This window comes from Salvelinus sp. IW2-2015, linkage group LG19 (genome assembly GCF_002910315.2).
Source record: "Salvelinus sp. IW2-2015 linkage group LG19, ASM291031v2, whole genome shotgun sequence".
In the NCBI taxonomy this organism is placed as follows: domain Eukaryota; kingdom Metazoa; phylum Chordata; class Actinopteri; order Salmoniformes; family Salmonidae; genus Salvelinus; species Salvelinus sp. IW2-2015.
The window spans coordinates 187,987-196,697 of NC_036859.1; the positions used below are offsets into that span (position 1 = coordinate 187,987).

Consider the following 8,711-nt stretch of genomic DNA (forward strand, 5'->3'; position numbering starts at 1 on the left):
TTGAATCAGAGAGTATAGGTTAAAGGTGTTTCGTTTCCCTCACACTGCTTCCACATGTGTAATAAATATCATTTATTATAACACAAGCATATTTGCTAATACATTGTTATAACTAACTTCTTTCCAAACAGGGTTTCTCACAAACTCATAGCAGATACGGAGACCCACACACACCCAGAGACAGATGGCTGACACAGGCCTTTTCATAAAGACTGATAAGAAAAGTGGTGCCTGGTACTGCATATCACGAGAAACTGAGACACACACATACCCAAGGACAGAGGGCTGACGTAAACCTTTCATAAACACAGATAAGACAGGAACATCTTCGCACACACAAAAACTCCTCTTCAGTCTGAACATTTTACAAGAGACACACCAGAAAATGTCAAAAATGGAACATCTACGCACACACCTAATCTCCTGTTTTTAGCTGAACATTTCTGAAGACAAAGAACTCTACTCAGAGCCAATGGGACAGTGATACTGGCCTGAAGGAGACCTCGCCCAACTCATCAGAACCAACCAGAGGACCAGAACTTCCAAGACTCAACTCTCTTTCTGTACTGTATAAAATGTATATGCACTCTGTTATCTGGGCTTCTTCGGATAGTTCCAATTTGAGCTTTGATGAAAAAGGGTCCGGCACGCTATTTTCAGATATCTTTACCTCTGAATAAATTGCATTTAATTAAACCTCATCCACCCTGTCCAGAGTCTCTACTTCGTCTCAGTTCTCCAGTAAACATGTTTTTATCAACAAATGGTAGCAGAGGATGGTTTTCTTCTCTGATTCGGTCCATAAAAAGTTGATAGAGAAAAGAGACAATGTGAGAGACGGATCAGAACGGAAGGGTGACCTGTCGAAGGAGCAGCCGGGAATCTAGCTCACCTCAGGAAACTGATCTATAAGGCCTACAAAACAAAGGTAAGCAGAAACCTGTTAAATCAAAAATCTGCATATTGTATATTAGGAAAATCCAAATTAAAGATCAGAAGTACTGAGGTTGAGTATGGGTTACTGTCAAATTTATGTAAATGTCTATTGTAAATGTAAAAGTAAACATGTAAAGATATCTGAGATATAGAGAGTCACATAGTCGGGTAGAAGCCGTGAGACTCAGATTCATATAGTCGGGTAGAAGCCGTGAGAACCTAAGTAAATGGGTGGTTGTGATAAATCCACATAGTCGGGTAGAAGATAATTGTAACTGACTTGATAAAAAGATTCAGACAGTCGGGTTGAGTGAGAATTCCGTGAGATCCAAGTCTAGAAAAGGTTCCCCAGACTTAACAACATTTGATTGGTTAAACACCTTGGAAGTTACCTAGGGGGATCAACAAAATAAAACAAATACAAGTTCAGATAAGTCGCGGCGAATGGTTGACGTGGCACTTACTAAATGCACTGTGAAGAACTTAACCTTTGCGATCAATGTGTTAGTGTTGTTATGTATATAAACTAAATGTGGAAATGTTAATTTGAATGTTGTGTAAGAATTGGCCTTTTCACGAGACTCACTAGTTGATAACTTTTGGGAGGACAGCTGAGTTTTCTTTGGCCCGTGGTGTAGCCGCCGAGCTGAAAACTGACTTGTATTTGTCCTCTATCGTGATGTTGGTATTTCCATAATTCCTAAAATTGAATTGATAATTATTTTAGCAGCGCTTGAGTTCGTTGATATATTGTTCCCGAAGGGCGATTCTGATACCTTCTGGAAAGTATATAACAACTCGAAAAACTGAAAAACGCTGATAACTTTTGCAGAATAATTCTACAATTGAATTAATAATTATTTTAGCAGCGCTTGAGTTCGTGTATTATTGTTCCGAAGGGCGATTCTGATACCTTCTGGGAAAGTATATAACAACTCGAAAAAACTGAAAAACGCTGATAACTTTTGCAGAATAATTCCTACAATTGAATTAATAATTATTTTAGCAGCGCTTGAGTTCGTGTATATATTGTTCCCGAAGGGCGATTCTGATACTTCTGGGAAAATATATAACAACTCGAAAAACTGAAAAACGCTGATAACTTTTGCAAAATAATTCCTACAATTGAATTGATATTTATTTTAGCAGCGCTTGAGTTCGTAGATATATTGTTCCCGAAGGGCGATTCTGATACCTTCTGGGAAAATATATGGCAACTCGAAAAACTGAAAACGCTGATAACTTTTGCAAAATAATTCATATAATTGAATTGATATTATTTAAGCAGCGCTTGAGTTCGTTGATATATTGTTCCCGAAGGGCGATTCTGATACCTTCTGGGAAAATATATAACAACTCGAAAAACTGAAAAACGCTGATAACTTTTGCAAAATAATTCCTATAATTGAATTGATAATTATTTTAGCAGCGCTTGAGTTCGTAGATATATTGTTCCAGAAGGGCGATTCTGATCCCTTCTGGGAAAATATATAACAACTCGATTAACAAAATCTGTTTAACAGTAATACTGCTGTAAATAATTCTTTGTGTACGAGTGTGGGGCACAGAGATAAGTCGGTGTCAGCACCGAGAATACATTGCTGGCCTCGGCCAGTGCCGGGCTAAGTGCACTAAGATAGTCAAACCTGATCCTGAAATTTACCATGGCAGCCGCTAATGGCCCAAAACTAGAGTTCAATGAATACCTAGAACAAAAAATACAGGACAGGGCAGGGGAAAGGAACAATATAAATGTACAGGCCCCAATCTCAAGACCTCGTGGGAGGGCCAATCAGACTTTGAAGGCTAAGATAGATGTGTGGTACACCAAGAGAGGGAGGTCATATGCCCGCTCTTGATGTACAACAAATCACAAGGTCCAATGGCAGGGTATAAAGTATTTACATGTGAAGGCACTTGTGTAAAGATATCTGCCATTTATTCTGATATATCTTAGAAACGGGGCTAGTTGCAACTAGGAGTATCCGTAAGATAAGTGAGAAGTAATGACACATCTTAGAAATGGGACTAGTTGCTAGAACTAGGAGTATCCATAAGATTGAAGTGTCTGTTCAAGTTTGTATCAGTGTCCGGGACTAGAAGTTAGTGTAAGTTGAAGATGTAAGTTGTTGGCAACCTCGTACACGCCTCGGACACCCTTCTAGGTAGCATCGGAATTAAACTGAGCTTGATCATTCGGGAGCTCGTGCTGAATTGGCAAATCCGGGTCAGGTTAATAACTATTTTTTAACGTGTCGCCGCTCGGTACCTAAGTCCAAGCCTGAGCTTTAATGTGGTGAGGACTTAATCCTCTTGGCCATGTTTTAAAATTCTTGTGACAGGTATAACTATGTAATTATGTTTTGTTTGTAGTAAACGTTTGGTTAAGGGGATTTACATGTTCCAGAGACAAGGTATCTTAAAGGGGCACACTCATATATGGAATATTCAGAGTTTTATATTTCCTGAGTTTTAATTAGACAAGGAAATGTTTATATTTTTAAAGATAAGGGGTTCTTTAATAGGTCTAGACATGGTATGGAACACGAATGTAAGGGGGTGTTGTAACCTTTGACCTGCATCATGGCTGTCTCTTGAAGTCTGATCAGCTTCGGGGATGGTCATTGTAGATAAAGCATTGTGGTCATTTGGTATACTGTTTTGAGGTAAATTATATGTAAGGACTCTAGAAATTGCCACCATAGACATGTTTTTCTAAAATCCATGAGTTTAGATGAAGCCAAACAGTGAGACATTTAGTTAAAATTTGGAAACAAAACAGTTGTTACAGACAGATAAGGGAAAGGGCAGACAGACAGGCCCCTCCTACACTGCTGAGACCTTGAAGTTTGAGAGCAGAGAGGGAGTTTCGGAAGGGGCGCCAGGACATGGATAACAGAATGGGTAGATAACAGTTACTGAATGGAGACATGAAAGGGGCGCTCCTACATGATAATGTAGAACATAAGAATATTTACCTATTCTTACCTAAGTCATTATTTAGAATAGGTAAGGTTTTTACCTGGCTAGAGCCAGGTATCAAGAGGGGATGGGTACATTGTGGTCTAGGATAGGATGGGGCCTATTGGATAATAAACTAATTATAAAAAAATAAAAAAATAATAATAATTATAGCTAACAAAATAGGTATAGAAGTTAAATATATAATCAGATAAAACAAATGAGAAAACTGGTGGTTAACCAAACCTGTATGTCCAGGATTTTATGCGTTACAGATGAATTAAAGGAGAAGGTGATTCACTCGACCTGGGGGCATATCGCACTTGGAGGGTGAGACACACTGACACTGCCGAATGATCACAGAGTTAAGGAGAAAGACCTGTGCTAATAAAGCTCAGGGGTCAACTCCTTAATGAAGAATTCCCTGACCCCGACCTTCCTCACTGTGTACGTTCATAGAAGTGAAAGTGTTGCTTGATCTCTAGCTGATGATGTGTTCTCTGGGAGAGGATGGGTTTTACAGGACTGCTTGTGGTCCTGAGCTGTCTGTTTAGGATACGATGGGGATGTTACCATCACAGTGCTGCCAGAACCACCACCAGTTCCAACGGACCAGGGATTCAGCCGGCCTCCTCCACCACTTCAAGACCAAGTCCCACACCACCACCTAAGCTCTCCAATCTGGGACAGGTATAAATGTAAAAGACATCTCAGATAGTGAACAATTGGGGACTGAAACTGGTTATGAGGAAAGGGAGAATATGTGGTTGGCCTGCAAAACATAAATAAAAGGACTGTGTCGTATGTGGACATGCCAGACCTATTCTGGCTGCTCACCCATTTGCCCTAAGTAATGGGGAAGGTTGGATGTGCATATTGGAAAGTTTAAGCCAAATTCAACCTGTGTAAAACTCTGAGTCTTGTGTTCCCAGAAGTCCCTCCCCAGAAGACACCATGGGGGGTTAAGGCATATGGGGGATATTCCAGCTGTACACTGGTACAGGTAGGGGTATAGACTATGGGAGGCTCCCTACTGCTACCTGCATCACCAATGCCACTATTAACTGGAGGTGTTGCTGATGTATGGTGGATGTGTGGACCTGCCAGGCGATTGACCCCATTTTGAAAGGAGATTGTCAGGGCACATGTGCTTTGGCCAGTCTGATAACACCATTGCCTATTATTGAGGTTACAGCTGACCAACTTCTGAGAGCTGCACATGACACAGAGGCTCGGAACCAACCCAGGAGATGGCAGAGCCGTGACGCTCCTTGGTCCGAGGGTACAGATAACATCCACACCAACCTGTTGGGGGTCCAATAGGGGTCCCCCACGAATTCCAGGCATTAAACAGAAATGATGGTCTGTGGCATCTGATGCCCACCATTGGCCCAGCTATTGGTGATACTAACACAAATGCCTGGATAATTATCTTTAATAATAATCAACAATGATTTGTCAACTACACCCACACTGCACTTAGGGGGATGGCTGAACAATTGGTTGCCACCTCTCGAACTGCTAGACAGAATAGGCTAGCACTAGACATGATACTGGCCAACCAGGGAGGTGTATGTAAAATGATTGGAGAACAGTGTTGCACGTTTGTCCCTAACAATACTAGTCCGGATGGGAGCATTTCAAAAAGCTCTGAGTGGGTTGGCAAGGTTATCGGTGGAGATGGAGGGTCTTGCAGGTGTGGAGGAGAGTGGACTGTTCCCCTGGCTGGGTGGTTGGTTTGGTAAGTGCACTACAATGATGGATACTGGCACTACAATGATGGTTACTGGATTTCTGACTCTAGTTGTTGTTTTTTCTTATGCTCATGTGCTGTGCTACCTGTATCATACCTTGTTTGAAGAAGTCTGTTACAGATGGGACAAGGACTCTGGTATGATGCCGTTGCTTGATGCCCAGTTGGAGAGGCTGATACGGAATCAAGCTTTCGCAGGAGAGTGGGCTGACAGAGAGAGGACCCTTGGTTTGCTGTAGTAGAGGTTGTCGAATGAATAAAAAGTGATGTTTGTCCTCCCTGTTGTGAAGGTTTGAAGTTCCCGGGTGGCGACGAGCCCACCTGGTACAGGTTGTATAGAGGGATGGACCTGAGGGTTTAACATTTTCTCGTTTTTTGGTTAAAAAAATTAGGTAATGGGACTCAACAAGGTTTCGAGGCGGTCCATGGACAATTGGCAGCTACATCCCTGATGGCATTCCAAAATAGAATCGCGGTGGATATGTTGTTGGCTGAACGCGGAGGTGTTTGTGCCATGTTCGGGGAGCAATGTTGTACTTTCATTCCCAATAACACAGCAACTGATGGTAGTCTTACTGTTGCCTTAGAGGGTCTTCGTACACTTAATGAGAAGATGAAGCCCCACTCCGGGGTTGACACCTCTATGTGGGACTCTTGGATGGATGCGTTTGGGAATATAAGATGCTTGTTTCCTCCATACTGGTATCTATATCTGTCTTCACTGCGATACTGGTGCTTTGTGGATGCTGCTGCATTCCATGTATTCGAACGCTGACCACTAGGATCATAACTACTGGCTATTGATCCCAACCAGGCAGAGAAGGGACAGATGTTTCCTATGCTTGCCCTGGAGGATGCTGAGCCAGGCTATTGGACTGATGACTAATTAAACGCCATTCATAGCTTTTGTCACGTCTCTGGTGAGACGTGAAGAGGGGAATTAAAACTTTCTCTCTGAGAAAGTTTCCCTGGTTGTTTACTTTTGCTTTTCTTACTTTTACCTAAGTTTATGTCACGTCTCTTTGGAGACGTGAAGAGGGGGAATAAAACTTTCTCTCTGAGAAAGTTTCCTGGTTGTTTACTTTTGCTTTTCTTACTTTTACCTAAGTTTATGTCACGTCTCTTTGGAGACGTGAAGAGGGGGAATCAAAACTTTATCTTCTGATAAAGTTAACTCTATTTTTTGCCACTTGTAGCTTTTGTCCTAAGGTTATGTCACGTCTCTTGTGAGACGTGAAGAGGGGGAATAAAACTTTCTCTCTGAGAAAGTTTCCCTGGTTGTTTACTTTTGCTTTTCTTACTTTTACCTAGTTTATGTCACGTCTCTTAGGAGACGTGAAGAGAGGGAATATGAAACTTTTTCTTCTGGAAAAAGTTTCCCTTCTTGTGCCTGGATTCGCTTAAGGTTATGTCACGTCTCTTGTGAGACGTGAAAGAGGGGAATAAAACTTTCTCTCTGAGAAAGTTTCCCTGGTTGTTTACTTTTGCTTTTCTTACTTTTACCTAAGTTTATGTCACGTCTCTTTGGAGACGTGAAGAGGGGGAATCAAAACTTTATCTTCTGATAAAGTTTACTCTATTTTTTGCCACTTGTAGCTTTTGTCCTAAGGTTATGTCACGTCTCTTGTGAGACGTGAAGAGGGGGAATAAAACTTTCTCTCTGAGAAAGTTTCCCTGGTTGTTTACTTTTGCTTTTCTTACTTTTACCTAGTTTATGTCACGTCTCTTAGGAGACGTGAAGAAGGGAATATGAAACTTTTTCTTCTGGAAAAAGTTTCCCTTCTTGTGCCTGGATTCGCTTAAGGTTATGTCACGTCTCTTGTGAGACGTGAAGAGGGGGAATAAAACTTTCTCTCTGAGAAAGTTTCCCTGGTTGTTTACTTTTGCTTTTCTTACTTTTACCTAAGTTTATGTCACGTCTCTTTGGAGACGTGAAGAGGGGGAATCAAAACTTTATCTTTTGATAAAGTTTACTCTATTTTTTGCCACTTGTAGCTTTTGTCCTAGCGTTTGTCACGTCTCTTATGAGACGTGAAGAGGGGGATTTGTAATAAATATCATTTATTATAACACAAGCATATTTGCTAATACATTGTTATAACTAACTTCTTTCCAAACAGGGTTTCTCACAAACTCATAGCAGATACGGAGACCCCACACACCCAGAGACAGATGGCTGACACAGGCCTTTTCATAAAGACTGATAAGAAAGTGGTGCCTGGTACTGCATATCACGAGAAACTGAGACACACACATACCCAAGGACAGAGGGCTGACGTAAACCTTTCATAAACACAGATAAGACAGGAACATCTTTCGCAACACAAAAACTCCTCTTCAGTCTGAACATTTTACAGAGACACACAGAAATGTCAAAATAGGAACATCTACGCACACACCTAATCTCCTGTTTTAGCTGAACATTCTGAAGACAAAGAACTCTACTCAGAGCCAATGGGACAGTGATACTGGCCTGAAGGAGACCTCGCCCAACTCATCAGAACCAACCAGAGGACCAGAACTTCCAGACTCAACCTACTTTCTGTACTGTATAAAATGTATATGCACTCTGTTATCTGGGCTTCTTTCGGATAGTTCCATTTGAGCTTGATGAAAAGGGTCCGTGCACGCTATTTCAGATATCTTTACCTCTGAATAAATTGCATTTAATTAAACCTCATCCACCCTGTCCAGAGTCTCTACTTCGTCTCAGTTCTCCAGTAAACATGTTTTATCAACACATGCTAAAGTTTTTTTTGTGGCACAAATCCCATTCAAGTCATGGGACCGTTATTAGCATTTTTTTATGTTGGCATACGGAAACAATGCCAGGGAAACTAAACCAAAGCATGGATTGCTTTCATATCTTGTACATAGACTTCTTAAAGGGAAAGGAAACAGGAAACCAATATGTCATTTTTGTGAACTATCCTTTTAAACTAGAAAAGAGTGTCTGTTTAATTAGTTGGCATCAAGAAATGTAGTGTAGTGTAGTGTATGTCATTGGACCAAATGATAATGCCATGACAATGAAAAGTGTTTCTCATGAACTTCACACAAA

General features: G+C 41.1%; 2 long non-coding RNA genes across 2 annotated transcripts; both read left to right on the forward strand.

Moving 5' to 3' along the window:
* The first annotated feature begins 640 nt into the window (after positions 1 to 640).
* Positions 641 to 6,637, forward strand: LOC139029264 (uncharacterized). The gene is made up of 2 exons (XR_011481554.1): positions 641 to 4,587; positions 4,830 to 6,637. It is a non-coding gene; the product is annotated as an uncharacterized lncRNA (long non-coding RNA).
* Positions 6,638 to 7,094: 457 nt separating this feature from the next.
* On the forward strand, positions 7,095 to 8,330 carry LOC139029265 (uncharacterized). The gene is made up of 2 exons (XR_011481555.1): positions 7,095 to 7,157; positions 7,260 to 8,330. It is a non-coding gene; the product is annotated as an uncharacterized lncRNA (long non-coding RNA).
* Positions 8,331 to 8,711: the final 381 nt, after the last annotated feature.